The 27,903-nt window shown below is 41.9% G+C and overlaps 1 long non-coding RNA gene across 1 annotated transcript in view; it reads right to left on the bottom strand.

Annotated features, from left to right (window-relative positions):
• Positions 1 to 27,903, bottom strand: part of LOC311581910 — a 118,892-nt gene that overhangs the window by 1,779 nt on the left and 89,210 nt on the right. Inside the window, exon 3 of the long non-coding RNA XR_014773929.1 lies at positions 943 to 1,013. This is a non-coding gene — a long non-coding RNA (uncharacterized lncRNA). The remainder of the gene's footprint in view (positions 1 to 942; positions 1,014 to 27,903) is intronic.

Raw genomic sequence — 27,903 nt, 5'->3', positions numbered from 1 at the left:
TACTCAGTTTGCCACCAAGATTTTTAGGCAAGTACACACAAGACAACTCCGTGTGTTCTACTGGCCCACAGAGTTTCATGTCATATCCAACTTCTCCATTCTAGTTCGCTGGAGCATTTCTTTTCAGCACTACACTGCTACAAAAATGCTACTCTCTGCTTGTATGCTACTTTGTGGGGAGCGGGGAGGCGGGCAGTTCCTAGAAATGCAATTGCTGGGCCAAACAGTAAGTATTTAACAGTCATTTTAGGTTTTGTGAAGTGGACTTCCATGAAGCTTTGTTTTCTTTTTTTTTTTCTAATATAAAAGTTTTTTTAAACTAGGTAGAATTTATCTTTTTATTTAATTAATTTATTCAAATTACATCTCAATTGATATCCCACCTCTTGTATCCACCCACTCCTCCCTCCCTCTGCTTTCACCCTATTCCCCTCCCCTATGTCTGTGACTGAAGTGGGGACCTCCTCTCCCTCTATATGATCATAGGGTACCAAGTCTCATCTTGGTAGCCTGCTATCCTTTGAGTGCCATCGGGCCTCCCCATCAAGGGGACGTGGTCAAATATAAAAGGTTTTTTTTTTAAATATAAACCATGGAAAATTAGAGGTAGTTGTATTTTCTCAAAAAGAAAATATTCTTTCCCCCACACAGGACCATGGGTCCTTTTATCACAGTTATGGTGATTACTTAGTTCCTGGGACATTTGTTCATCTTCAGCTGTGTTGAACTCAGAAGACATCACTGCAATTGTCCCACCTCGGCTCAAGCCAGAGTCAAGATTATTTTTATTCCCTGTGAACAGTTTGACTTTATTGATTGGTTGTAGTTATGGCATCAGAAAAATTAAGAATAGTGACACTCCTCCACAGGGCCCTCTGAGCTCTGAGGGGAGGGATTTGATGGAGATATCGTATTTATTGCTGAGTGTTCCAGGTTTCTCACCTTCTGGATGCTTCTCTGACTGTGCATCTCTGGACGAAGCTCCTCTGATGATGGCTGAGCAAGGCACTGATCTATGAGTACAGCCATTAGGAGCCATTTTATTGCTGTTTTTGTTGGGCTGTTTGTTGTTTGTTTGTTTAGGAAAGTAGTATCTGGTTTTGCCCTAGGGCCCTGGGCTACCTAGTCTCAGGTACCTGGTCATCCAAGCAGTGTTGGGTATGTGTTCCACCTCACAGAGTGAGCCTTGAGTCAAATCAGACGCTGGTTGGTTACTCCCACAAGCTCTGTGCCACCACTGCCCTAGCACATCTCACGGGCGGGAGGCCATTGTAGATGAAAGGGTTTGTGTCTGGGTTGGTGTTTACATTCCTTCTTTGGTAACATGCAGAGTACGGAAGACTCTAGAACATAGATGTGAAGGCTCTGTGTAGGCGCCGGCTTTATTTCTCGTGTTGTCTTCAGCAAGGGGGACTCACTGTCATATGTATAGTCATGGCAACAGCCTGGGTTGTTTGGAGGTTCCCAAGGGAACCATTTAGTGAGCAATTTAATTGTGTGTAACCTAATCCCACAATGGAAGCTTCATCTGGCGACAAGAGAGGTCCAGCTGGGGCTGTGTCTCACCCACTGTTTGAGGACTTTATTTAGATCACCTTCACATATGATACACTTTAGGAAGCTCCGGCTGCGTGAGGCGTCCATGTTAACCCTCAAATGGCCCTTAGTCACAGCTGCCCCTCCCTGTGTCCCTCCCTTGCCCCCTCTTTCTTTCCCCTCCCCACTCGATCCTGATCATCCCCGTTCCAGTTCTCTGCATCAGTTCATAACAATTCATAATCTATCTGTTCTATTAATCTCTAAGAGACCACAGATGCCAACCTAGGCTATAAACCAGCAAAGTTCTCAGTCATCATAGGTGGAGAAAACAAGATATTCCATGGCCAATCCAAATTTAATATGTATCCACAAATACAGCCCTACAGAAAATACTAGAAGGAAAACTCCATCCCAACAAGGTTGACTACATCGAAGAAAGCACAGGAGATAATTCCAGATCAGCAAAAGAAAAGGAAACACACACACACACACACACACACACACACACACACACACACACACACACTGCCAACATCAAAATAGCATGAATTAGCAATCATTGGCCATTAATAGCTCTCAACATCAATGGACTCAATTCCTCAATGAAAAGAAACAGACTAACAGAATGGATGTAAAAATAGGACACATCATTCTGATGCATAAAAGAAACATACTTCAGCAACAAAGATAGACAGTACTTCAGAATTTTTGAAGCAAACAGACTCAAGAATCAAGCTGGAATAACCATTCTATTATCTAATAAAATAGACTTTCAACCAAAATTAACCAAAAGATATGGGGAAAGACACTTCATACTCATCAAGGGAAAAATCCACCAAGATAACAGCTCACTTCTGAACATCTATGCCCTAAATGCAAGGGCACCCACATTCACATAAGAAATATTACTAAAGCTTAAATCTCACATCAAACCCCACACATTAATAGTAAGAGACTTCAACACGCCGTTCCCACTGATAAACAGGTCATCAAGACAGAAACTAAACAGAGAGATAATGAAACTAACTGACGTTATGGATCAAATGGACCTATTAGATATCTACAGAACATTTCAACCAAACACAAAAGAACACAACTTCACCAGACGTGATGGCACACACCTTTAATCCTAGCACTCAGGAGGCAGAGGCAGGAAGATCTCTGTGAGTTCGAGGCCAGCCTGGTCTACAAAGTAAGTCCACAACAGCCAGGACTACAGGAGAAACCATGTCTCAAAAAACAAAAACAAAAACAAAACAAAACAAAAACAACAAAAAAGAAACTTCTTCAGCACCTTCTCTGCTTTTCTCTCTTAGGCTTTTCTTTAATATATTTTATTAATTTATTCATATTACATCTCAATTCTCTCCTAGGTTTGCAGTGACTTGTGTGTTTATCTTTTCTCTTACATTCACCTTCTCATCCTTTTAAAAACTGTATGCATCATTTATATATCCTATACATGGATATCTATCCATATATCAATATGATATATTTTTATTATTTACTTATGAGTATGTGTATAGGTGTGTGTGTGTATAAGCGTATGTGTTTGTGCATGTGTGTGTATGTGTGTGTGTGTGCGTGTGTGTGTGTGTGTGTGTGTGTGTGTGTGTGTGTGTGTGTGTGTGTGTGCAAGTGAGTGAAGGTACCTGTGGAGGTCAGATCTGGAGCTACCAACCAAATGTGGTGCTAGGATCTAAACTCAGGCCTTCTGGCAACAAACCCTGTTAACCATGAAGCTATTTTACCAGCTCCTTGCCTTAAGGATACAACTTATAATAATCTATTATCATCAAATTCTGTATTCAACTCAAAATATTTTGTATTCAGATTCAGTTGAAAAAAAAAAACCTCTTTCTTTATTAAGCGCTCAAGACTAGACAAATGCCGGTTTTGGTATGCTAGCAAGAGCCCCTCGGACGAGTGTTCTGCTCCGTGGCGTGCCCCTGTGCACTTGATTAAGACTAGGGCAGGTTATTTCAAACTTAGCCAACTTCGGCTTTCTCAGGCTTTCACTCTTGTCAGTCTTGACAAACAGCTCCTTTTTGATGGAAAAGCCCAGCGATGCCTTTCCAGCCACTTGTCATCTCAATTCTCACCTTTTCCAGCCTTGCCCGTGTTTATAGGTGTCAGAATAAATTCCCAGTTCATCTTCCCAGCTTCACAGAGCACTTTTCACCTTCCATGCTACACTATTATTTCTGTACCTAGGATTCAGAATACCAGGATGGTGCTTTGAAAACAGGGGGTTTTCAGGAGATGAGTAGTTGGTGGACAGTTGTTCGGACGTGAACGGCTTGAGGACATGTGACCTGGCTCTTCTAGAATTGATGAAGTCAGGAGGAAAACTGAAAAGAGTAGTTCCAAATGGCTAGTTTTTCACCTGCCTAAGAAGCTTAGACAGTTATCTATCAATATTATGACATGGGTACACATATTATATGCAAATATACATATAATAAAACACGTAATAAAATAATGTTAAAACAGGCTTTATAAAGTTTAGCCTATGTAGACAGAATTCACAATCTATCAGAAGGAAAGATCTGTCCTTTCTGCAAAGGGGATAGACAATATTAAAATGGCTCATGATCTTTGCTTGTCTCCCCAGCAGCCATCATCGTACTGGGCCAGCGTCACGCATATGTCTTAGAACCACAGAGCTACTCTGACCTTCCAGTTAAGGACAGTGTCCCCTTAAAAATGCCCTAGGCAAGGTCTGCCCACTTCACATCCAGCCTTGGGAAGCACCCTGACTTGTGGATAGGATCAGTAATAGATGAGGGCATAAACAGGACTGGAACAGGATATCACCTTTGAAAGTCTGTCTTCTATCCTTCTTGTGAAAGGTAGAAAAAAGGAAACGTGTGGAATTTTAGGGGAATTTTTATTCTGCTGTATACATAGGAGTGGCAACATACACATGATGTGTTAAGATGAGTTGCCGTTGGAGGCTGGGACTATACCACACTTTTCCTTGTTTCAGCTTCTGTTTGTGGAAGAGGATAGTCACTTTAAAGAGGAGGAGGAGGAGAGAGAGAGAGAGAGAGAGAGAGAGAGAGAGAGAGAGAGAGAGAGAGAATGTGTGCACGTGTGGTGTGCAGAGTAGAGTCAGGAGGATTTCTAGGGCCTGGTGGCTGCCAGCTTAGCTCCAGGTTCAGTGAGAAAGCCTATCTCAGTGAAATAATGTGAAGAATGAGACAGCAGGACACCTGCCAGCTTCCTCTGGCCTTTGCACCTGTGGGCATAGGTGTGCCCCCCCCCCGTGTCTCTCTCCATGTCTCTCTCTCTCTCTCTGTCTGTCTGTCTCTGTCTCTGTCTCTGTCTCTCTCTGTCTCTGTCTCTCTGTGTCTCTGTCTCTCTGTCTGTCTGTCTGTCTGTCTGTCTGTCTCTCTCTCTCTTTCTCTCTCTCTCTCTCATACACACACACACTTTTTTAAGAAACAATTCAAGAGTCCTAATAACTTGCAAATATTTAGTGTGTTGCTCACCATTCTCAAAGCTTCCTTCATTGATAATAACCTGTAAATGATGGGATCTTATGGAAGTGACATTGACACAATAGTATTAACTATATCTCCTAGCCTTCTTCAGATTTGACCTGCATTCTGTGCAGCCCTGTGACTACCCTCACAGTCCTGTGCAGAATCCTTCTACCGTATAAACTCCTGATGTGAGAAACTGCCTTCTGAGCTGTCGGTCAGGGAAGTCCAAGAGACCACCAAAACAGTAGAAACTATTGCCACTACCCTTGGCTGCCTCTTAGAAATTGAGGGTAAATCCCTATTGCTGAAGAAGCGGCACACTTCTGAAAGGTCTGAGCTGCAGTTGACCCCGAGGACTAGCTTTAACCATACCAGGAGGTGCTTTGCAAGCTGACAAGGGAGGAGAACAGCTAATAATCCTACCCAGATGTGATGTCTGTTAACCAAACAGTGACCAGCACGCACGATATTCCTAAGGGTGCAATAGTGACCCTCGTATCTTGTCAGTTAGTAACAGCTTCCTAATTGGGCTTAAGGCCCGCTAAACATGAGGGAACTCATGCCCCGGGGCTGGTGAGGTCGTTGATCTAAGAGGAGAACCTCCTCCCATCACTTTCCTAACCACATCATACATACTTATCCTTACTGAGCCACAGATAAGAGTATGCTTCATCCTTCATCAAAGATTCTTATCTGTGAAGCAGACAGACACCTTTACAGAAAACCACAGCTGCTCAAAATGTAGGGAACAAATAATCACAGGGCGCCCAGCACCAATAGGTACACTTACCGCACAACTCCTACACCTAAGACTTAGAACATGGTGGGTGGGGGCGCGGAGGAGAGGACAAAGTGGTTTTCTGTGAGAGTGCATCTTCTAGTAATAGCAGAGAGGCTACCCGCACGAAACTTCACCGGGGTAGCTGCGGAAACAAGACAGGAACAGTGCTAACACCAACAGAGGTGCAGACACGGAAGAGGACTAAGGGTAGTTGAGGAAGGGAGAATCAGTTTTCCCCAGGGTAAGCCTCCTAACTGTGCCCCCAGCACCAAGTGATCAGTCCTGAAACCGCATTTATACAAACAACACTAAACACAGCAGGTTGTATTCATATCAACCATGATTATAGAAAAAGAAGTTGCAAAGATGTCATGAATTTGAAAAGGAACAAGGGGGTTGAGGGAACGAAAGGAGAAGAGGGTAGGAGAAAGTAGTGTAATTATATATTAATTTCTAAAAGTGATATTAAGAATTTATCAGAAAACCAAAACAAAAGAAAAATTTTGCAATATATTAACAGGCCGCTCTGTGTATCAAAAGCTATGAATATCATCAGTTAATATCAGAAAAACCAATGGCACAATATTCCCCACTGAGCTGTAATTCATTTACTTAATGATCTCACCAACATATCTGAAAAATATATTGGTTTGTGACTTTCTTTTGTTCTGTGACTGTGAGAAAAATCTCCTAAAGCCACTTTCATGTTGAAATATATTACTTGGGCCAATTTGAATCTGTTTCCATACGATGGTCACTCACACATGGCTCAGGGTAAATTATCTCATTTCCTCTGAGGTTAGAGCTGTGTTTCCCAATGACGTTGCCCTCACTTACGTCATCATGGTTTACCAGCTAGCTTTTACCTGTGCATAAAGACCTCTCCATCCGAGGTCCTGTGTGTTCTTTTCTGTACTGTGATTAAGTGACAGCTTATGGGAGAAGGAAGACACAAATAGACCGACTGCCTTTGAGACTGGCCTCTATCTTCTAAGTGGATCTAGAGAGATATTCTTCCCTGCCTCAGGGCATGGCAGTCCTTCCCTTCTTCAATGTCCGTTTGTCCTTAAGGAGTTATCCAGTCTCCAAGGTGATGCACCTTTCTCTCAAGAAAAACCTCACTCATCCCTGGAGTGTGTACTTTCATTTTGGGTTAAACTTTCTTCATTTTTCTTACTTTATGCTCTCTCTTGAGTTCTTGCTTGCATGGGAATTGGAGCCTGGAAGCACTGATAAATTTGGCATCTTTGAGACCTCTCCAGCCCCTGCCACTGACAACACCTTGGCTCCTTAAGACTTCCCTTTAGCCTTAGCTTGGTGTATGCAAGAAAGGTGTACCAACTCCTCCCCCAGTCACCTCTTTCCCTTTGATATCCTTTCTACAGAATTTTGCCCAATAAACCATTAGTTGTCACAATTTTTCTACTATACGCTTACGTGGTGGGAATAAAAAGATAGGAAAATAGGTCCCTGCTTCCCAGCTTCCAACTGTAGCAAAACTGACCTTTGTACAGGTAGCCACATTTAAGGGAAAGGATCCAATGGCACGGGAGCACCCAGAAAGCAATTGAGAGGGTAGTTTGTCCACTTGAAAGTGACTTGAGAGCGTATCTTAAAAGACAGGAGAAAGCGGGAAACGATACGAACTAGCAGAAACAGAGAGCCCCCAGCATGGGCGGTCACCCCTCTGCAGGACCAACCGTGAACACTTGGAGGAATTTATATGTTTCCAGAACAAAAGAACTGGACACTGAAGATGGATCAGACCTGACAGAATTCATTCCTCTCAGCGTGCTGGATCCTCCATCCTTCATGTTCCAGCCCCAAGAGTTTCAGTTGCTGTTCCCAGTTCCTAAGACAGCTTCAAAGAGAGCTTCTGATCCTAATTGGCCCAGCAGCTCAGACTGTCACACACAGGACTTCTATTAAGCCTGGAATTTCTCAACGTTTAGAAACTGGACCACAAATGCTATTCCTGGCTTGATTAACCAGGTTCCTCTATTTTATTCAGGCTCCTATGAAGATACTATTTGCCCCAAATCAGCCAGAAGAAATCTTAAGAGAGCGACGCCCCACTTCCCATAAAGGGGGTTGGGTAGGGTTTTGATTGCTCTCTTGGGCTACAGATGCTTATTTTCATTGGGAGTTGGTTATAAGTTATTATTGGTTTTATTCAGAGAGAAAACAAGGTTGGACTCAGGAATGTCTCTCTTTTCCTTTATCTTTCTTTTGTAGATATGGAGATGGGGTTGAAAATAAAGAAGAGGATATAGAAATATATAGGGATGATAGGATAAAAAGTAGATTATTGAATCTACACCTCAACCTAAGGCCTTATTTGTTACTAACAAATAAGATTATTTTTAATTCATTGATATAGAATTGTATATATTGATACAAGATAAGTTTAATTTTGATACATTGGTATAGAATTTAAATTTAAAATTATTCTACACACACACACACACATATACATATATGTGTGTGTATATCTATATATACTCTAATATGAGGTATTGAACCCATACAACTCAATTATAATACAAAATTTACTTCCAATACCTTGGAAGTGCTATTTCAGGCTGTTTAGGATAATTAAGTAATACAAGCTAGTTGTTAGTTGATCAAATCATGGCCATGTCAATTACTAATTTATTTTTATCATGAGAATATACATCCTATGTTTAACAGATAGATATGATCCTATAGATGGATAAGATAAAATAGATCAAATCTTCAAAAGCCTCAGAGACCTACAGAATATGGCATTTAAAGATGCTTTTAATATTTTAAATATTCTTTGACAACAAGACAAGTTAGCTCCTAGAAATACCCAGTGTACTTCAAGAAGATGATGAGCATCAAAGAACCTCCTTATGGAAATGGCTTCAAATGTAGCAAACACGTCACTGGGCAAAATATCCTCATTTCTGCCACAGACAGAGTTCTGCTTTAAAATGAGCAAGCTTGGATGCAGGCAGAGTCAACAGCCAAACTCTGCCAAGACAGGGTAAGCAGGTCCTCAATAGTTCCTGCCTCACAAATATGTCTCTCAGATATATTGGGCCAGAAGGCTGAAGATGATGCTCCAACATTATAGAGAGTTTTGGGTGACTGTTCAGGCAGCAAACTGTTTCTGTCGTGGGATTTTTTTTTTTTTTTTGAAGCTGCTAACCTGCACTTCTGGTTCATTCAGGTAATTGAGTTTTTTCCTTCTCAAGTTTCTGATGGGATTGAAGACAAGATAGTTTAGTCTTACAATTAAACTTAGTTGTTTAGGGGTTAAGATGTTTTTAGGTCTAGATAGATGTTTTAAGTTGACAGAGATGAGCTATGATAGATATTGATTTCCATCAGAATTTTAGACTCACCAAGCTAGGAAAAATGTTTACTTCAAGGTTGCCAAATATAAATAGCCAAAACACTATGAATGTAACATTCATATAATCCCTGATTGTTTCTTGGTTCTTCTTGCTATATGTAATTTTTATTTATGTATAATAATATCAATATGTATGCAAAAATAAAGTAAAATCTTTAGAATAAAAAGAAAGCAGAGAAGGAATAGGCTCACCATCAAAGGGTTGGAAGCATAACTACTTTCTCCCTAAAAATAAAACCATCCTGGTGTCACTGTGGAAAACAGATTTTAGAGGGGCAAGAGGCAGGAAACTGGAGGGTCACTTGGGAGGCAGACTCTTACAATAGCATCTTCCCTCCAGGAACTAAACCCATATACCTCCCGGTGACGTTCAAATTAAGAATAAAAGGGTGAATCCTTTTTTTCTGATGACAAACTAAAGATGAAAGTGGAGATGCTGTCCTACAACCAGGCCTTCGATTGGAATTTCTTGCAGAAAAGAGCATTCGAAAACCTTCACAGTGCCTAAATTTGGATAACTTTTTTTTCTGGGACTTGTAATACACAGACGTCTTCATGATCACTTTAGGAATGTATTCAACAAATGCTGTGTGAGAATCAAATAAAATTAATCTTTCCTTTTTGCAACATAAATAGCACTTCACTGGTGTGCTGAAAGAGTGATTATGTTTAAGTAGAAGGGGAAAAGGTTATAGAATTTAAGTTTAAAATCTTCAGTTTCCAGCGGGAGGCCTGACAGTTGCTTTTCTGCTAGCTGGTACATTGAGGTTTTTTTCCAGTTTATTTGTTTCTGTCTTTCTGGCTGAGTCACAAAAAGAAGAAAAAGAAGGAAAAAAGAAAGAAAAAACACTGCCTCAAATAGCTAGGACTAATGGCTTAATTTGACAATTTGTAGACGGTATTTTTATATTACCCTTTAGGACCTTAATAATTAGTTTTTCTTTAGTGTGGTATTAAAGCATTAAAGTTCATAAATTCCACAGTCACCTGTATCCATTTATTGCTAATTTATTATACTATGTATCATAAAACTTTCCTTGACGTGGAGGCCTCTTCATAACTATAAATCTCTTTTCAACTGTTTGGATAGCTTACACTTGAGTTGAAGAAGAGACCTCTAGGATCAAGTATTTAAAACATCTATTTCTTACGCTTCAGGGTACAGGGCAGATAACCGCACGGAGTCACCGTGAGGTGTTCATTAACATTCTGTGTGTTTATCACTCCAAACCCCGATAAAGATAAATCTGTTTCCAAGAGGGAGAAATGTTAAATGTCAAGTGGCTGTTTTACTAAGTACTTTAGACTGTCCAGCTGAATAAAACCATCTTCCTAGTTAGTATATTATGCAAAAAAAAAAAAAAAAAGAAAAAAAGGAAAAGAGATTCTGCTGAAATGCAAAAATTAAATCTGTAACCTCTGTGAAACTTAAAAAACTCTTTAAACTTGGAAGTCTTCTCTTCAGATGTAAATGTGTCCTCCAATCAGATGGTATGGGGTGTGGTCCTCTGCTTCAGTGAGGAAGAGAACGTGACATAAAACACTCAAGGACTGAGAGCCTTTGTCACCTTCCTAAACGCCGCCGTTGCACGCTTGCTGCCTACGTATTCACAAAAGGAGAGAAGTCAGCAAGCTAGAGCACCATGTGCTCAGTGAACAAATTGTCGAAATTCAAATTGTTCCCATTCATTTCGTCTCAGATTCTCAGTAACCACGTTGCAGGAGACGGGTGACGGCTGCGATAGTGGCAGGGAGGTGTTTTCAAATCCTCCCTTTAACTTCCCTATTTCTGCAGCCTCCGCGAGCAGCCCGAAGGGCCAGCACGTGTCCTGGCAGCCTCTGTGTTGTGGTTTAAAGGTGAGAAGCCTTCAACAAACCCATGTACTTGGATACTTGGTCCCCAGATATGGGAGGCTGTGAGCTTCGTCTGGAGGAGGTGGGTCACTGGCAGCTGCAGATGGGCATTTAAGGATTATAGCCCTGGCTCCTTCTAGCCTCTGATTCTTGGCTTGACAGGACAGGAAGAACAGTGCAGACTCCTGCCCACACTGTCTGAGTCTCTCCAGCCTTCCAACTGCGATGCCTTCCCCATCATGGTGAGTTGATGTCTCCTGAACTGTGGGCCTCAATCAATGTTCCTTTTTAAAGCCATTTTCTTCACACAGTTCATAACAGCCATCTAAAAATAGTGAACACACTATGCCTTTGAGGAGCGGTAACATATTTGTATTTCAAATTACAAACATAATGTTCTCAAATGTTTTATGATTTATATACAAATGGATAAACTTTTCAACAGATTTTTCAGTCAGCCAACCCAGGGCAACATGAATGAGCATTCTACACTCCCTCCAAGCATTGAGAAACACTTCAGGTTTCAAATGTTAAATGCACAGAAACTTAACATTGAATTTCATATACAGAAACATGCACATCAATGTCTGGAGAGAGAAAAAATGCACAGTGAATCAAAAAGGAATTAAAGTCAAACCCTGCAGCTATTGGAATAACTGAGCTGGGGTGGGGCATACGCTTTTTACAGCGGCCTCTTTGCAACAGTAAAATAAAATGCAAAGAAGAGGGTACTGTGTTTGTAAAGGGCAAACCTTCAGAGATGAAATAAATCTGCCCCCAACAATCATACAAGAAAAACAGAACAATGACAAATCCCCAAAGACTGTAAAAAGAAGCAAAGAGCAACTCGTGGAAAATAGTGAGGACGGTTTCAGTGCCTGCCAAATAATGGATAAAAATGACAAGGTGAAGTTGTTTCCGACTTGAGACACCATTTAAAACATTCAAAAATGTTAGATTTTAAAATTTATAAAATTTATAAATCATTGCTATGAGCAAACCATTGCTCTGGGCTATTTTGACGACTTTCTTTTGTCATCTCAGAAAGAACTCCTGTACCTTATACTATATAGCTATCAGCCCTCTGCTTTCCCATGTCCCACTACCCAACCCTGTAGTGGAAGTTTTGATGTCTTTGTAAGCTCAGTTATATTATGTAAATATGTTTTTGTTGTAATCCCAAGCATAAGGTTTTAGTTTGGGCTTTAGTTTGTCCACAGGTGGTGATTGTGTCATGAGGGTCTTTGCCAGCTGATAAAGGCCTGCCCTTTGCAGCACAGAGAGGGGCGTGGTCTAGGGCTCTGAGGAAGATAAATAGAATCACTAAAACAATCCTGTACAACAAAAGATCTTCCGGAGGAATCATCATGGCTGATCTCAAACTGGACTATAGAGCAACAGCAATAAAAACTGCATGGTTCAGGCATAGAAACAGACTGGTGGATCAATGGAATCGAATCGAAGACCCAGAAATAAACCCACACACCTATGAACACTTGATTTTTGACAAAGAAGCCAAATCCACACGGTGGAAAAAAAAAAGATAGCATCTCCAACAAATGATGCTGGTCTAACTGGATGTCTACATGTAGAAAAATTCAAGTATTTCTGTATTTATCATCCTACACAAAACTAAAGTCCAAGACCTAAAAATAAAACCAGACACAGTAAATCTGTTAGAAGAGAAAGTGGGGAAGAGCGTTAGCTCACTGGTGCAGGAGACAACTTCCTGAACAGAACACCAACAGCTCAGGCCCTAAGATCAAAACTAATAAATGGGACCTCATGAAACTGAAAAGCTTCTGTAAGGCAAAGGACACTGCCAACAGAACAAAGCGACAGCCTACAGACTGGGAGATCTTCACCAACCCTACATCTGACAAAGGGCTAAAAGCACTCAAGAAATTAAACACCACCAAAGCAAATAACCCAATTAAGAAATGGGGTACAGAGCTAAACAGAGAATTCTCAACAGAGGAATACTGAATGGCTGAGAAACACTCAAAGAAATGCCCAACATGTCCCTAGTCATCAGGGAAATGCAAATCAAAATGACTCTGAGATTCCATCTTAAACCTATCAGAATGGCTAAGATCAAAAACTCAAGTGACAGCACATGCTGGCAAGGATGTGGGGAAAGGGGGACATGCCTTCATTGCTGGTGGGAGAGCATGGAGAGAGAAAGTGTGGCGTGTGGTGGTGAAGTGAGGCATGTAGCAGCTTGGAGAGACCAATGTGGGGAGGCAGGGAAAGGTTTCAAAGCAGCGGTTCAGAGGAGGCTGCTTGCTGCGTTTGCTGATGACGGAGATTGGTACTGCCCCAAAAGAACCCAATTGGCCCTAAGCAGCGGCCCCTCTCCCCAATAACATTCTCTCTCATACCCAGGGCTAAGAGGTTGGTGAAAGGGAGGTAGAAGTGTCAATACCCCAAATAAAACGGAATTTTAAAAACAAGCATCAATACCACCCCAGGCCTAAGTGAGCAGCTTTGTGATTCTCCCATTCTGGACAGACTTGCGTATACATAGAATCATAGTGTGATCTTTTGTCACTCACTCTTTTCAGTACATTTCTTAAGGTTCATCCATGTTGGCATGTGAATCAATAGTTCATGTTTCTGGCTTCATTCGAGATTTTTTTTTAATCTTTATTTTCATGCAATTTGAATATGCTGTGACTCCACATAGCCTGTTGTTTTTGTTGTTGTTCTTTGTTTTGTTGTGTAGTGGTAGTATTTTTCAGATATTAATGAATTAATTAATTTTAAATTAATTTTTGCAGTTTTCTGAGCTCCTGATTCAGTGGCTTGGTCTCTGACCTTGACGTGCAGCAGGTGGACGGCCACTATGGTGCTCTCTGCTTTGTTCTCTTTCCTCTTTCCCAGAGTCTGATCGACGTCTCCTGTCACTGCCCCATCATTGTCTGCATATTCCACTTCAGTTTTGTTTCTTTCTCCTTTCTCTTTGTTTTTCACTTTTGGGGGTCTCTATCGGCATGTCTCAAGCTCAGAGACTATTTCCTCAGCTGTGAGCAGTGTGTTTGCAGACTGCCCTCACTTCTGCACAGTGTTTTCATGTCCAGCATTTCTTTATGTTCCTATATGCCGAGGAGGGTGTCCGCTCTCTGATGCACACCATCTGCTCTTTGCATCAGAGGCCTTGGCATCTTAATGCCAATGGTCTTAAATTCCTAGGTGGAAGACTGGATGGATTAGTGGTTTCAGATACCAGCAGCCATGTACAGGTGTCCCCACAAACTCCTGCGTCCTCAATCCTGAGAAAGGAAGAGACAGGATCCTTCCTTGAGGCTTCTTGGTTTCCAGCCTAGCTGAGAAAACACAAGGAGAGAGAGAGAGAGAGAGAGAGAGAGAGAGAGAGAGAGAGAGAGAGAGAAGAGAGAGAGAGGTGCACATACACAGAGAGGCAGTTAATTAATTATAAATCTTTCATTTGAGCTGGTAAGTCCATTATCTGAACTTGGCTGTGAACCGTGTCCTGGTGTGTGTGCATGCATGTGTATCCTTTGCAGTGTGCTGTTGTTGTTGAAAGACAGGAACGGGACGTTGGTTAAAATAAATGCAGCAGCAATGATACTCTCATCAAGTTTCTGTCATCTCACTAGCCTGTACCTTTGGACTGCGAACTGAATGGTGGAGTTTTAGTACCTGCCCCTGACTCCCACCTGGTCCCTCCATTGGGGTGACTGCAGTTGCTTACTCAGGGCAGGCCTTGCTGAGAGCTGAGGACCCCCACTTCACCATCACTCTTCCCATATGCTGGGATTATCTGGGCGCTTCTTTTTTCTTTGATCTTTATGGCTAAAACAAAACTCCTCCTGGAAGTAGAGCCCACAGAGAGACGTGTGAGGCATCCCCTCAAGACTGCGTCCCTGGAGGATTTAGCCATTGTGCTCCCTACCTGACAAACCCTAACAACGTATCAACCACGGCTCCAGTTTTTATGGCCCCAATGCAGGTTCCTATATGCACGTTTCTGCTCCGATAAGCTTTGATTCTCCACATCTGCCTGTCTCTCTTAAGGGTGATGGTTTGTCCTGACACCCAGTTACCTCACAGATCTCCATGCTTGGTTTAACTTCTTAGGGTAATGTGATGATTTACTTCTTGCCTGCTGAGCAGAGCCTGCAAGCGCCTTCATTTACAGAGCTGGGTAATACTAAACTCTGTTGCGTGGATTACCTATTACATTTTTTTAGCCTTTTGAGTTGATAACTATTGAGCTATACCTTTCAGAGATTCTGAATAAATGACCATGTGATTTTGTGTGTAAATTCCTCTATGGACATATGTTTTTATTTTTTTTAAAGATATATAGCAGAATAGAATTGTTAGCCTATACATTAGCCATATATTCATTCAAGAAACTATTGAACTATTTTCCAACGTGGTGGCACCATTTACCTTCCTCTACAAAGATTTTTCTGTTTTTTTCCACATCCCATCTGTGTGATAAAAGTTTGCTGTTGCTGTTGTTTGAATTTTATTATAATTTTAAGAATATTTTAAATTTCAGTAAGATAAATATACCTCTTATTGTATTTATAACTTGAAAGCTCTGTGCTAATGTAATAATAATTCTATATTTTCCTTGTTCTCAGCCCCTGCAAACCTCCATTGTACTTTATGTCTCTTTGGACACATTTAAGGTGGTTTTTAGTTTTTTGAGGTGTTTTTATTTTTTGGTGTATGTGTAACTGGCTTCTCTTATTTGATAAAAATGTCTTTTTCACTCACTCTCATTGTAGTATTGCTAGAATTCCTTCATGGCTAAGGTAAAGAGAATTTCCCATTTTGTGTCTCCGTCCACCCATCAGTTGGTGACTGGGCTCCTGGCACCTTGTGCCTGTTGTGAACAGTGATTCTGTGGATGTGGCGGAGCAGAGACTGCTTTAAGGCCCTGCTTCCCGTTCATTTGAATGTATATCCAGAAGTGAAGTTGCTTAATTAAATAATAACCTACATTTAAGTTTTTAAGGGATTGCCGTACTGTTTTCTGGAGCAGCTGTGCCATTTTATACTACCACAAAGAGTGCACGGAGAGTCTGGCTTTTCCGAGTCCTTACGCAGGCTGTTCTCTGTTAGTTTGTTCGTTTGATAACCATAATCCCAGTGGCCGTGAGACAGTAAGTCACTGTGATTTCTGTTGTATTTCCCTAATGAAAGTAAATCACTCTCAGTTTTGGGTTTTGAAGCACAGGAAATTTGAGGCACAAAACAAGGTTCAGGGAGATACGTCAAGATATTTAGCAAATATTAGCGCCATCACATCTGAACTCTCTCAGCACAAGTGACTAAATCAACTAGGAAGACAACAGGCTGCCTCTTGTGCGTAAGACTTAAAATATAAAATTATCGTGATAATTAAAATTTTAGTATTATTTGAGGCCTAAGAAATATATGTTATGCTATGAACTTGATTTGTTAGAGCAACACTCTTAGAATTTCTTCAAAAGGCTCTAATTTTATGACTTTCAAATCAGTGGAACCAACATGTCCTGATGTGCTCAGGACAATTTTTATTCTAAATTAAAATTCCTTCATCCATGACAATCTTCTGTTTGGGAAGGCTTGTTATAATTTTACATATACTTCAGATTTTAAATATGAAATGTTACTGAACTCGTAGAACATCAGACCATTTAAAATAACTTCAGTGTCACTGTGGATTTAAGTTCAATGAATATACCAAAAGCTCCTTAAATATATACTTGGATTTTTACAATTCAGTCAGCCAAAGAACTTAAAAACAAAAATATTCCAAATTCATAGACAAAGATGTTTAAAGGGTATTTAGCTATAAAACCAAATATTAATCACAACTTTTTATGAAAACAATTTGCATTTACCATCCCAAGACTGAAAAGATTCATGAGCAAGACATAAAGATGGACAATCTGAGAGGGGAAAAAATCCTATTTAATTTTTTTTTTTACACATAACCCACTTTACAGAATCAGCATTGCAAACGTCTAACCCTAAAAGGAGAAGCCATCTTTTGAGTACGTGGAAGCTTCCGGAAAGAACACTGTACATTGTTATAACTTGTAGCGGAAGCTGACAGTTCAATCATATATCCTAAATTAATTAGATTTTAAAGAGGAAGCGTCCTCTTTAAGACGCACACTGATTTTTTTTTTTTTTTTTTTTTTTTTTTTTTTTGGTTTTTCGAGACAGGGTTTCTCTGTGTAGCCTTAGCTGTCCTGGACTCACTTTGTAGACCAGGCTGGCCTTGAACTCACAGCGATCCGCCTGCCTCTGCCTCCCGAGTGCTGGGATTAAAGGCGTGCGCCACCACCGCCCGGCTTGATTTTTACTGTATTTTATTTCTGTGACAAGAATAGTCTTACGTGGTGAAGTTCATCCTGCAAGCCTGACCAAATCAGAGCTGGGAGCAGAAGGGCTACAGAACCACTGAGTTTCAGACTGCAGTGATGACTGGCACCCAGAGTCGCACGAGCCCGCTCATGCTTGGGAAGGCTGCAGTCCCACGGTGCAGCCAGGCACCCGCGCCTAGGGACAGAAAGCCACCCCTGAGTGTGCAGAAGGAACACCATGGCCAGAAGACCGGTAAGAGCTGCCTCCAGCCATTCTTCTCCTTACATGTTTATCCCCGAGGTGTTTATAGGCACTGGTTTGTTGGTTTGGGAACTGTGTGTTTACTTGCAACCTTGGACTCGTGTTATTTCCCATTTGTGGAGCTGCAGGGTACACTACAAAAGTCACAGGTTTCAACATAACTGCCACTCGCTTCCCACCAGAGGAGACTCACTGATGACACCAAGACAAAATATCTTGTTTTATATTGTGTTGTCCAAACCTAATCCTAAGTGTGAGATGCCGAGAAAGAGCATCATATTCTATGACGTGTTTACTATTGTTGTAATGGGCACACTACATCACCTCGAAGCAACTGTGGTCTTCTAATTCACCCTTAGGCTGTTTAAACCTGTAGTGGTTAAAACAAAAAGACCAAATCGATAATATGAAGACATTTTGTCATCACGAATCTGAAATGTTTTCAAAACCTTTGCTATGTCGCTTATTGCCAAGGACAGATTTTTCTCAGAGATTAGTATTTATTTTTAAAAGGAGTGATTTCCTAAATTATAGTTTTGAAGCATTAATAGCTGCCAGTGGTCTCCAACAGCCTTCCTTCTATTGAAGAGCTGGCAACTTTGGGCGCACTAGACTTCCTTGATCTTAGCCCATATGAATTATTTAGTTTTATTTGGTGCCACGGGGACTCATACATACTTATCAGAAGCTTCAGTTTAATGCAGAAAAAAGGGAGGCTCCGACATGTCAATATAATACTGTTAATGTTTTCCACGTTTACAATTCCAGGGTCAAAGTCAAACCTCTTATTGTATTAATAATAGCAAAGCAAAAATAGGCTTTGTAGTTATGAATTCATGGTTTTAAGGAATAATTTCCCTATGATTTTATTAATTCAAGCCATCCATTGGCCCACTCGGGGTCCCGTTTCGTTTTCAGTTGTTGTACCTTGTGTTGTACCTCTACACATGCACGGACATGTGTACGCCGCAGTATGGTCACTAGCATGGACTAGTTACTTTGTTCAGAAGTCGTGTCCACTTATAGCATTAAACTTATATTTAGAGAATGTTGGAGCTTAGCAGTGAAATGGTGACGTCTGTTTTGCTCTCTGCATCCAGAGGAGCAGAGTTGGCGCTTCATTCCACATGCTGGGAATTACAAAGCACGGCTACACAGTTCTGGATTCTGTTACTCTCTGATTCGTAGGCTAACAATAGTCAGAATTTTAATAAAACATTCCCCCGAAGAAACTCCACAGCCCTAGCTCAGCAGGTCTTCTTTCTGTGAGCCTGTTTGGAGCCCATGTCTCACTCAGCACTGTCTAGCAGTAAAGTTAAACCAAAGCCATCAGGATGCTCCAGGGGCCTTTGCTCAGCCCATGCTCTTGCTTAGGACGAAGGTGGCCGTGACAAGAAATGCAAATAGAAGCCTTGACTGCTTCCTTTTCTACCTGTGGGCCTTGCTGCTCTACCATTCCACCCACCTTTCCTTTGCAGTGCAGCTAAAGATTGTCTGAGCTACATGTTCTGTAGGAAAGACTGGGACTAAGCAGGTGCCTCCCAGAAGAACAAGGTTATCTTCTCTACTCTCCTTTGTGTACAGCTGGGGGTGTGACTCTGTTGGCATAGACTTGCCTGACATGCACAAAGCCCTGGGTTCAACCCCCAGCACCACCTACACTAGCCATGGTGATGTACTCCTGTAATTACAGCCCTCGGGAGACACAGGCAGTAGGATCAGAAACTTAGGGTCATCCCTGGATTTGTAGGCATATACACTGAGCCTGGGGCCAGCCTGGTCTAAATGAGACCCTGCTTCAATAGGAAAGAAAAGAGAGCGAAGTATGGAGGAAGGAAGGAGGGAAGGAAGGAAGGAAGGAAGGAGGGAGGGAAGGAAGGAGTGAAGGAAGGAAGGAAGGAAGGAGGGAGGGAAGGAAGGAAGGAGGGAGGGAAGGAGTGAAGGAAGGAGGGAGGGAAGGAGTGAAGGAAGGAAGGAAGGAGGGAGGGAGAGAAGGAAGGAGGGAGGGAAGGAAGGAAGAAGGGAGGGAGGGAGGGAAGGAAGGAAGGAGGAAAGGAAAGAAGGAGGGAGGGAAGGAAGGAAGAAGGGAGGGAGGGAGGGAAAGAAGGAAGGAGGGAAGGAAAGAAGGAAGGAGGGAGAGAAGGAAGGAAGAAAGGAGGGAAAGACAGAGGAAAGGAAGGAAGGAAAGAAAGAGGGAAGGAAGGAAGGAGGGAAGAAGGGAAGAAAGGAAGGATGGAAGGAAAGAAGGAAGGGAGGAAGGAGGGAAGGAAGGAAGGAGGGAGGGAGGGAGGGAAGGAGGGAGAAAAGGAAGGAAGGAAGGAAGGAAGGTGGGAAGGAAGGAAGGAAGGAATTTCCTGTACTGGAAGCCTGTCGCAGACCGGCACAGCAGAGTGGCATCATACATTTGATTTTTGTACTAGGTCCGTGTAAACCTAGATAGCGGTTTGTGTTAGTTAGGACACGCCTGGAGGATCTTCCCTCCTCCCCATTTGATAATGAGTTATACGACGCACAGAGACTGAGAACACACACTCCCCTCATGTCAACTTTGTGCTAACAGTCAGAGAAGCTCTCTGATTGTCATTCATTTTCCGGTTTACAAGGTCATGCTCCTGATGGGAAGAAACCAACGAAGCAACGTGAGCTGGCACTGGCGTGAGCGCATTCCATCGCTCTCTGTCTTCTCTGTGTTGTGCGTGTGACTCATTTCTTCAGGTTCTGGCCATCCTGAGCTTTTGGCCGTGACGGACAGTGACTTGGAACCGTCAGTGCAGTAAGCCCCTTCTCCTTTACGTCTCTTCTGTCTGGATATTTTATCACAGTAACAGTGCAACAAACAAACCTCAGAGACACATAGTCTAATCTTTAAGATTTTTATTTTTTTAGTTTAAGGAACATGTACAATAGTGTAGCAACATTAAAGCTTTACATTAAATCAGAAATTGCACTTGCTACAGTGGTTTTACCTTCAGCCACATTACTTTCTCTCGGACTGGGCCACACACAGAACAGGACACAGGAGATGGCAGAACTTATCATCATGGAATGCCACTTTGGCACAGGATAAAAAGTAAAAACTTACTTGGGAGGATCACTGGACTTCGAATCCATTTCAAGATAGGAAAATTGTGAACATACAAATACTTTGTATAAAATCTATAATTGAATAAACCAGGAAGTACATAGTTTTCTCAACATCCCAAGTTATGCTTGCTTCCTTATACTAGTGTGTAGTATTTGATAGTTTTGGGAAATGCAGGGTCTCAGTACTATAAAGTTTTATGGCTAAGGGGGTTTCAGACACTCTTTTCATAGGTGTACTACAAACTGAGCATGACAGTGGCTGAGTCAGTTGTCTCTGGGTTGAAAACTTTATAAGTTTGATATTTGTGTCTAATATCAAAAGGAGCTGTCATCCTGCCAAAACCTGTACTTTTTAATTGAATCATTGGTGAGCGGGCAAAGTATAAAACAATATGTTTGAATTTATTTAGTTCTTACAAGTCTACATTACTAGGCTTTGAAATATCTTTCAACTCCAATCTTCATTTTAAAAACATTAAAATCTAAACAAAAGAAGATTTTATGATGCAGCTGATTTTTAATAAGAACTTTTTAATGAAAGGACACAGTGGTGCACATTTTTAATTATTCCACGTGAACATCTAAATATAGCAGCAGTTTTATGTGCACTGGAGTTAGCTAACATGGGCATGGCCACGAGTGTCTTTGTTAATAGCTGTAGCCCCCTTCATAATAGAATAAAATTTTTGCCTCAATTCATTATTTCAGTGAAAATGTTAAATTGTAATTTTGAAATAGGATATTATGCCTTCAGGATTTGGGTAAGCCCCAGATATTACCATGAAATTTCCAAGAGGAAGGTGAACAGGAGAGGGGACCACTTTCACCAGGTAAAATAAGACTTTTTTTAAAAAAATAAACTGTTTTCTTTCTCTTGGATATGTGACTGTGTTATAACTGTATTGTTATGGATTGTTATCTTTGAGACAGGGTCTCACTGTGCAGTCTTAGCTTCCCTGGAGCTTCCGATGTAGATCATAGTGGCCTTCAGTTCATGGAGATCCACCTGCTTGCCTTTCTACTGCTGGGATTAAAGGTGTGCCGCAGCACACCCGGCTTGATGCTGTTTTCAAAGCAAGAGCTTGCTGCGTCAGCCTGGCTGACCTGTTATGCTACATGTGGTCCAGACTACACTGTGTCTCTTGTCCTGCCTCTTCCTCTTGGGTGCTGGGGTTATATGTATAAAGGCACCATGCCTGGTTTCATTTTTGTTTTTAAGATTTATTTCAGAGTGTGTGCGTGCGGCGTGTGTGTGTGTGTGTGTGTGTGTGTGTGTGTGTGTGTGTGTAGGCACGCACCAGAGTACCCATGGTGGCCAGAAAAGGACATTAGATTCCCTAGAGCTTGAGTCACAGTAAGCCACTGCAAATGGGTGCTGGCAACTGAACTCAGGTCCTCTGGAGATAGACCATTGAAGGTGGGAAATGTGTCTATGCGAAGAAAGACAGGACTGAATCAGGCCACAGGGGAGCAGAGGAGTGGAGAGGGAGGAGCCCCGAGAAGCAAGGCAGCATCTGTGAGAAGCGCTGCTGGGCAAGCCGGCTGTGCGGCCCACGATGCTGGGCCTCCTGCATTGCTTCTAAAACCATCCTACACTGGGATACAGTCTCTCCAGCGGAATCTCACGGGGCATATCCACCACACGAGTGTAAGCCCCATGCCCAGCAACGGATGGGTAAAACCGGACAAACTCACTGGCATTTGTGGGAACTTTTGTCTCACAGTGCTTTGTTTGATTTTTTTTTTTTTTTTTTTTTTTTTTTACTAACTGGTCTTTTGCTTGTGTATTATGGCTTTCTGTTGTTGTTGTTTTTTTAATGAGCTGTATGTGTATGTTTCTTATACTTTTCTTCTTTTTTGTTTGTTTGTTGTTGTTTGCCTGTTTCTTTTCTAAAATGAGAGAGAAAGAAAGGGCATGCAGTTAGGTGAGGACAACCTGAGAGGAAATACAGGATAGAAACCAGTGATAAAAATACGTTGTATGACCGTTTTCTTCAATAAAAATAGTGCTTTGTTTTTAGATAGAAAACTTACATATGTGTGTATACTTAAGATGATTTTTAGACATAATGTTTTGTGTATAAATACAATAAAACACATAAATATTTTATGTCCACATGTTGTAATTATGGATTTATAAACATATGTTACAGTTTGAATGTAAAATGCCTCTGAGGGTTCATGTGTTTTTCTGCTTGGTCCTCAGCCGGTGGCGCTGTTTTGGGGGAGTTAGAGATGCTCTGGGAGGTGGGACATAGATAGAGGAAATGAATCTCCAGGGGGCCAGCTAGAAGGTTATACCCCAGCCCACTTGCTATCCCCTGTTTGCTCTGGTGTCCAGTTCTGTGGAGGAACACCAACGTGGAGTCACCTGCTGTCGTCTCTTCCTGCTATACTAGACCCCACCCCCTCCTTTAACTTGCTTCTTGTCAGGTGTTTGGTTGGGATGACCAGAAAAGTAAGTAAATGTATCTTTAAAATAAATAAAATATATACTTGACATCCTTATCATTGGGTCCAAGAGTTCAACCAAATATGGATTTAAAATATTTAGGTAAAAATGTGTCTTCCAGAATATGGTCCAACTTTCTTTCCTTGTCATTATTCCCCAAACAGCACACCATACCCATCACGCTACATTAGGTAATACAAACTGTCACCAGAATATTCTTCCGGAGCGGGACTACACAGACTCTGTCTCACTGCGCTCTCTTTTTAAGGTCCCAAAGGCAAACCAAAGTTTGAGTTTACCCGAGTTTCTCATGGGAACCAGTGAGTTTCCCTGGCTTACTGACGAGAGAGTGGGTAAGGGCTTACAGAAAGGAACAGAGGTGACCTTAAAGCAGCCACACGAGAAGCTAGACACCCAGAGTGGATGATGGCTGAGCAGGTAGAGCACTCTAAACTACCAGCCTCTCCCCCTCTCCCCTCCCCCTCTGCTAGTCCCTCCCTTCGTCAAGAAGACCTCACGCAATTTTAGCAGAACTGCGTACAGCTGGGTGGGAGAAATGGCTGTGTTATCAAGTGAAAGTGAAACGGCCCTGAGCACCCCTCCTTACCTAAGGGAGTGTAACCAGTCAGTGAGCCCACCTGTGAGGATCTTCTGCACGCAGACACAGCCGGGGCTGTGAAGATGGTGACTGTGCTGTTAAGAGGGTGGACCTGTACAACAAAGGTGTAAAGGAACATTGCCACTTGCAAGGACTAGGCCATTTTATATGGGTGCTTAAGCATCCTTGGGATTTGTGTTTTTTTATCCACGGCATATTGGAGTGACCTGGAATCAATTCTTTGTGGATAGCAATGGATAAGTGCTTACACAAGCACACACATGCATGCTCATGCGCATGGGGACACACACCCACACATCCACACACACTTTTATCACAACCACTTTGTCGGTGATTCTCAGCCTGTGAGTCACAACCCCTTTGAGGGGGTCAAGCTATCCTTTCCCAGGGGTCACATATCAGATATCCTGCATACCTGGTATTTACACTATGAGTCATGACAGTAGCAAAATTATAGTTATGAAGTAGCAACAAAATAATTTATGGTTGGGGGTCATCACAACATGAGAGACGACATTAAAGGGTCACAGCATTAGGAAGATGGGGAATCACTCCATTATAATATGTCTTTTCAGATGACATAGGAAGTATTAACTCGAGAGCGTCACGCCTCCAAAGAGACACTTGTGAGTGCACTGCCACCCAACAGGGAGACTGTAAGGACTGAGCATCTCCTGGAGCTAGAGGAAAAGTGTCTGAGTGGGCTCACCACAAAGACATAGTATTTGAATCTGATGCTGAGCATACTGTACAAACGACACAACATGTTCACGTATCACATGCTGTTCCATTAATATGTACATTTTCATCTCTTTATAAGTGTATCCAAAGCCTCAAATAAAAACATTTCATTCAGCTGATTGATCCTTAAGCCTGTCGCCCTACACGTTTGAGCAGCAGACCTCAAAGTATGGAATATAGGTGCATTTTCTTTCAGGAACACTTCATTTCTTTCAGGAACACTTCATTCAGGAAGGTAAGTGGCTTTGAAGAAGTGTCCCCAGAATGAAACAGAGCCTCACGAGCATTTGTAATGTTCTAGTTAAGGCTGGTGAGCCCAAGAGCAGCTTGTAGGCCACACTGTCCTGGCTCCCAGGAACTGGATATTGAAAGTTCTTCCCCTTTATGCTCTGTCCCTGTCTCCGAATCCCCAAAGCATTTGTTTTGCAAAATCCTAAATGGAAACACATTTTGATGCCATAATTTCAAACAAACCATCCCTTTTGAACTCTGCAGCCTTGAAGCATTAACACAATAGCATATCAAGTTCACAAAATTTCAGATAAACCATGTTCGAGTTATATATATTTGTTTTTATAGGCTGGGGAAAAAAGCCTTAATTTTCTCCACATCTCATCTCCTTTCTCACTGGCCTCTAGAGAGCCGTGCTTTCGTCTTCTCTTCCTCTTCTTCCCTCTTCCCCCTTCCCCAAATTCTGTCTGGCACTGGTGACAGATCTAAACTGTTTGCAGGTCCCCTTGTCATTTTGGCATGTTTGACTGGCCGTGAGGCTTGGATAATGCCAGCGAGTGACTGTTCTACCTTCCCAGATGAAAACAGGTGCACTTCATTAAAATCATCCCTCAGAACTGTCCTGTCAACCTGATGGAGGATTTTGTTTTTATTTTTTGTTTTGTTTTGTTTTGTTTTGTTTTGCTTTTTGCATATGTTGCCTCAAGTTAGAAAGAACAAGAGTAAAGGTGTGGACGTATCGGTTCTGAGCACTGTGCTTTTCCTAAATGAGGGTACTTAAAACAGTCTCAGGACATCACCACATTGCTTTTCAAAGATGATGAAAAAGATCCAAGTTCCAGAAAGTTGTCTCCTGTGATTCCACTCTGATTTATTCAGATGAAGAAGTGTCCTTGTTTATGTTTTAAGATCACACAAAATAAGCTAAGCTCAACGGAAAAAAAAAAAAAGCCAAAATAAACAAAAAGCTGCCAAACGGCCGGATAATCATATGAGAGGATGAAAGAATCCGTGATAATTTCTCTTCCGACATAGACTGGACATTCCATAAGCACGTGTATGATTTATAGTTACATTATAGTGGTCTAAACTTTAACATGCACACAATGGTTAGGGGTGAGAGGTGCAAATCTTGAGGAGGTAGAAAAGTAAAGCGTGATTTATTCTGTTTTCCTGGCCCTGCTCGCTGCTTGCTGCCAGGTGTTCGCCCTTTGATCCAGCCCACTGGCAGTGATTTTCTGAAGTGGTTTCCGACTTTGTCTGACATCATTTATAGTGCTCTTGAACAATCTTGTAATGTGCTAAACTACACCAAATTAAGTGAGTTAGTGTCCCCCCCCAAAAAAAGTCTAGTGGGCCCAGGGGTGTTGTGAGGTTTTTTGCTACTTGCTACATGTTGTATTTGCAGCTCAGAGGCAAGAAATGGAATGTTTATATTCTCTGAGACCTAGAGCCACAGCAAAGCTGGGATAAGAAGCATTGGATCCCACAGCCCTGGGCACATGGAAGTTTCCACGTTCTTCTTGTAAAGCCGTTCAATAACATATTCAGTCATTCCACCACTCACCAAATAGCCACCGACTCCCTGTAACAGGTGGCTAAACATGTCGCATGGGAAATAAAGAGGAGAGAGAATCCTAACCTTGTGCTGGAAGAGATTATTACGGCCATGGCCAGAGATGATATGCTGAAATGAACAAGCTCGAAGACAGAATAATGTGTTGACTAGAAAATGACGCTGTATTTAAGTTCGGAGGAAAGAGAGATTCCTGCCAGCTGGCATGACCAGGAATGTATTCAAAACCCATACATCGGCTTAACACACAGAAATGGGGACTTGGTCAGCCCCAAGTATTTGAAAAGAGATAGGTAAAATACCCTCATCCAATCAGCACATCGAGAGTACACTGTTTGCCCAGATATCGTCTGGACTCTGCGTTGTTGGTGAAATTGAACATTTTCATGGAGGTTATATTTTATTAGGAGAGGGCATCCATAAATAACGATTAACTGATGTCATTTTAGATAATTCGTGCTGTGGAGGAAAAAAAAAGACACGTTTCCCACAGTAGATGATGATTGCATAAAAGATTGTGTTAGATGATGCGGCTGGGCAAGTTTCTGAGGAGAGAATTATAAAACAGGACTGCTGTTAGCAGCAAGAGACCTTGCCTGAGATGGCAGAGTTTGCTGATTTTCAAGGCTAGAGGGTCCACCTGAATGGCTGAGGCAGGATGGAGGGTGGTGGCGGATAAAGTTGGCCAACGGCAGTAACCAGGGTGTTCTGGCTCATTTGTCCATTGCAGCACTGAGCCTTGGGCAGACTCTGGAAGATTTTGGTCTGCTAGGAGGTACAATATGAATTTAAGAAGAAATTGGGAAATAAGTTACGTAGGAAAAGATAACTCCTGTGGTAATGGCGGGTCCAATGGAGTGACTCAATAGAATCTTCCGATAGCAGGAAGACCTGGGGGAAGAAGTTCGGGAAAGGGATGATAAGAAATCTTATTCGAGTATCATGTGACATTTCTAGACCCATCAATAACAAGTTACATAAGCTTGGTGATTTAAAATAATAGATACTTACATCGGTCCTGGAAGTCAGACCAGAATTAAGATGGCAACATGGCCTCATACTATGTTGGTGCCAACATGGCCATGCACGTGTCTCTGGGAGAAGATCCCATCCATTTTTCCTCCAAGTTCTAGTGAGCTGTAAACATCCTCTGTTTTGAAACTGCATCACCTTGACCTCTGCCTCCACTTTCTCCTCTGTGCCTGTCTTTGCTTCTGTTTCTTACAGGGGCATGGTGCCATTGGAGATTCCCCCTGAATAAACTTAGATGATTATACTTTGGGATCCTTTACTTAATTACTTCTGCCAAGACCCTTGGGTTATTTTCCCCAAATAACATGGGAGCACACCCAACATACCACAGGCATGTTCACTGAACATGCATTTGAACTGAAGCAGTCTCACAGAGGAGCAGAGCAGGCTAAGAAAGAGCTGCCTGGCAAGCAGGAAGAAAACTGGACAACACTCGTGTCCAGCAAGGCATGAGAACACAGTGTCTTGTAGCAGGTGGCTAAAATCTACCGAGGTAAGAGTGGTAGGTGCTGCACTGAGCAGAACCTCGA

Source organism: Acomys minous (assembly GCF_964271855.1).
Source record: "Acomys minous genome assembly, chromosome: 2".
Taxonomy (NCBI): Eukaryota; Metazoa; Chordata; class Mammalia; order Rodentia; family Muridae; genus Acomys; species Acomys minous.
This window is presented reverse-complemented; position numbering and strand designations above follow the sequence as displayed.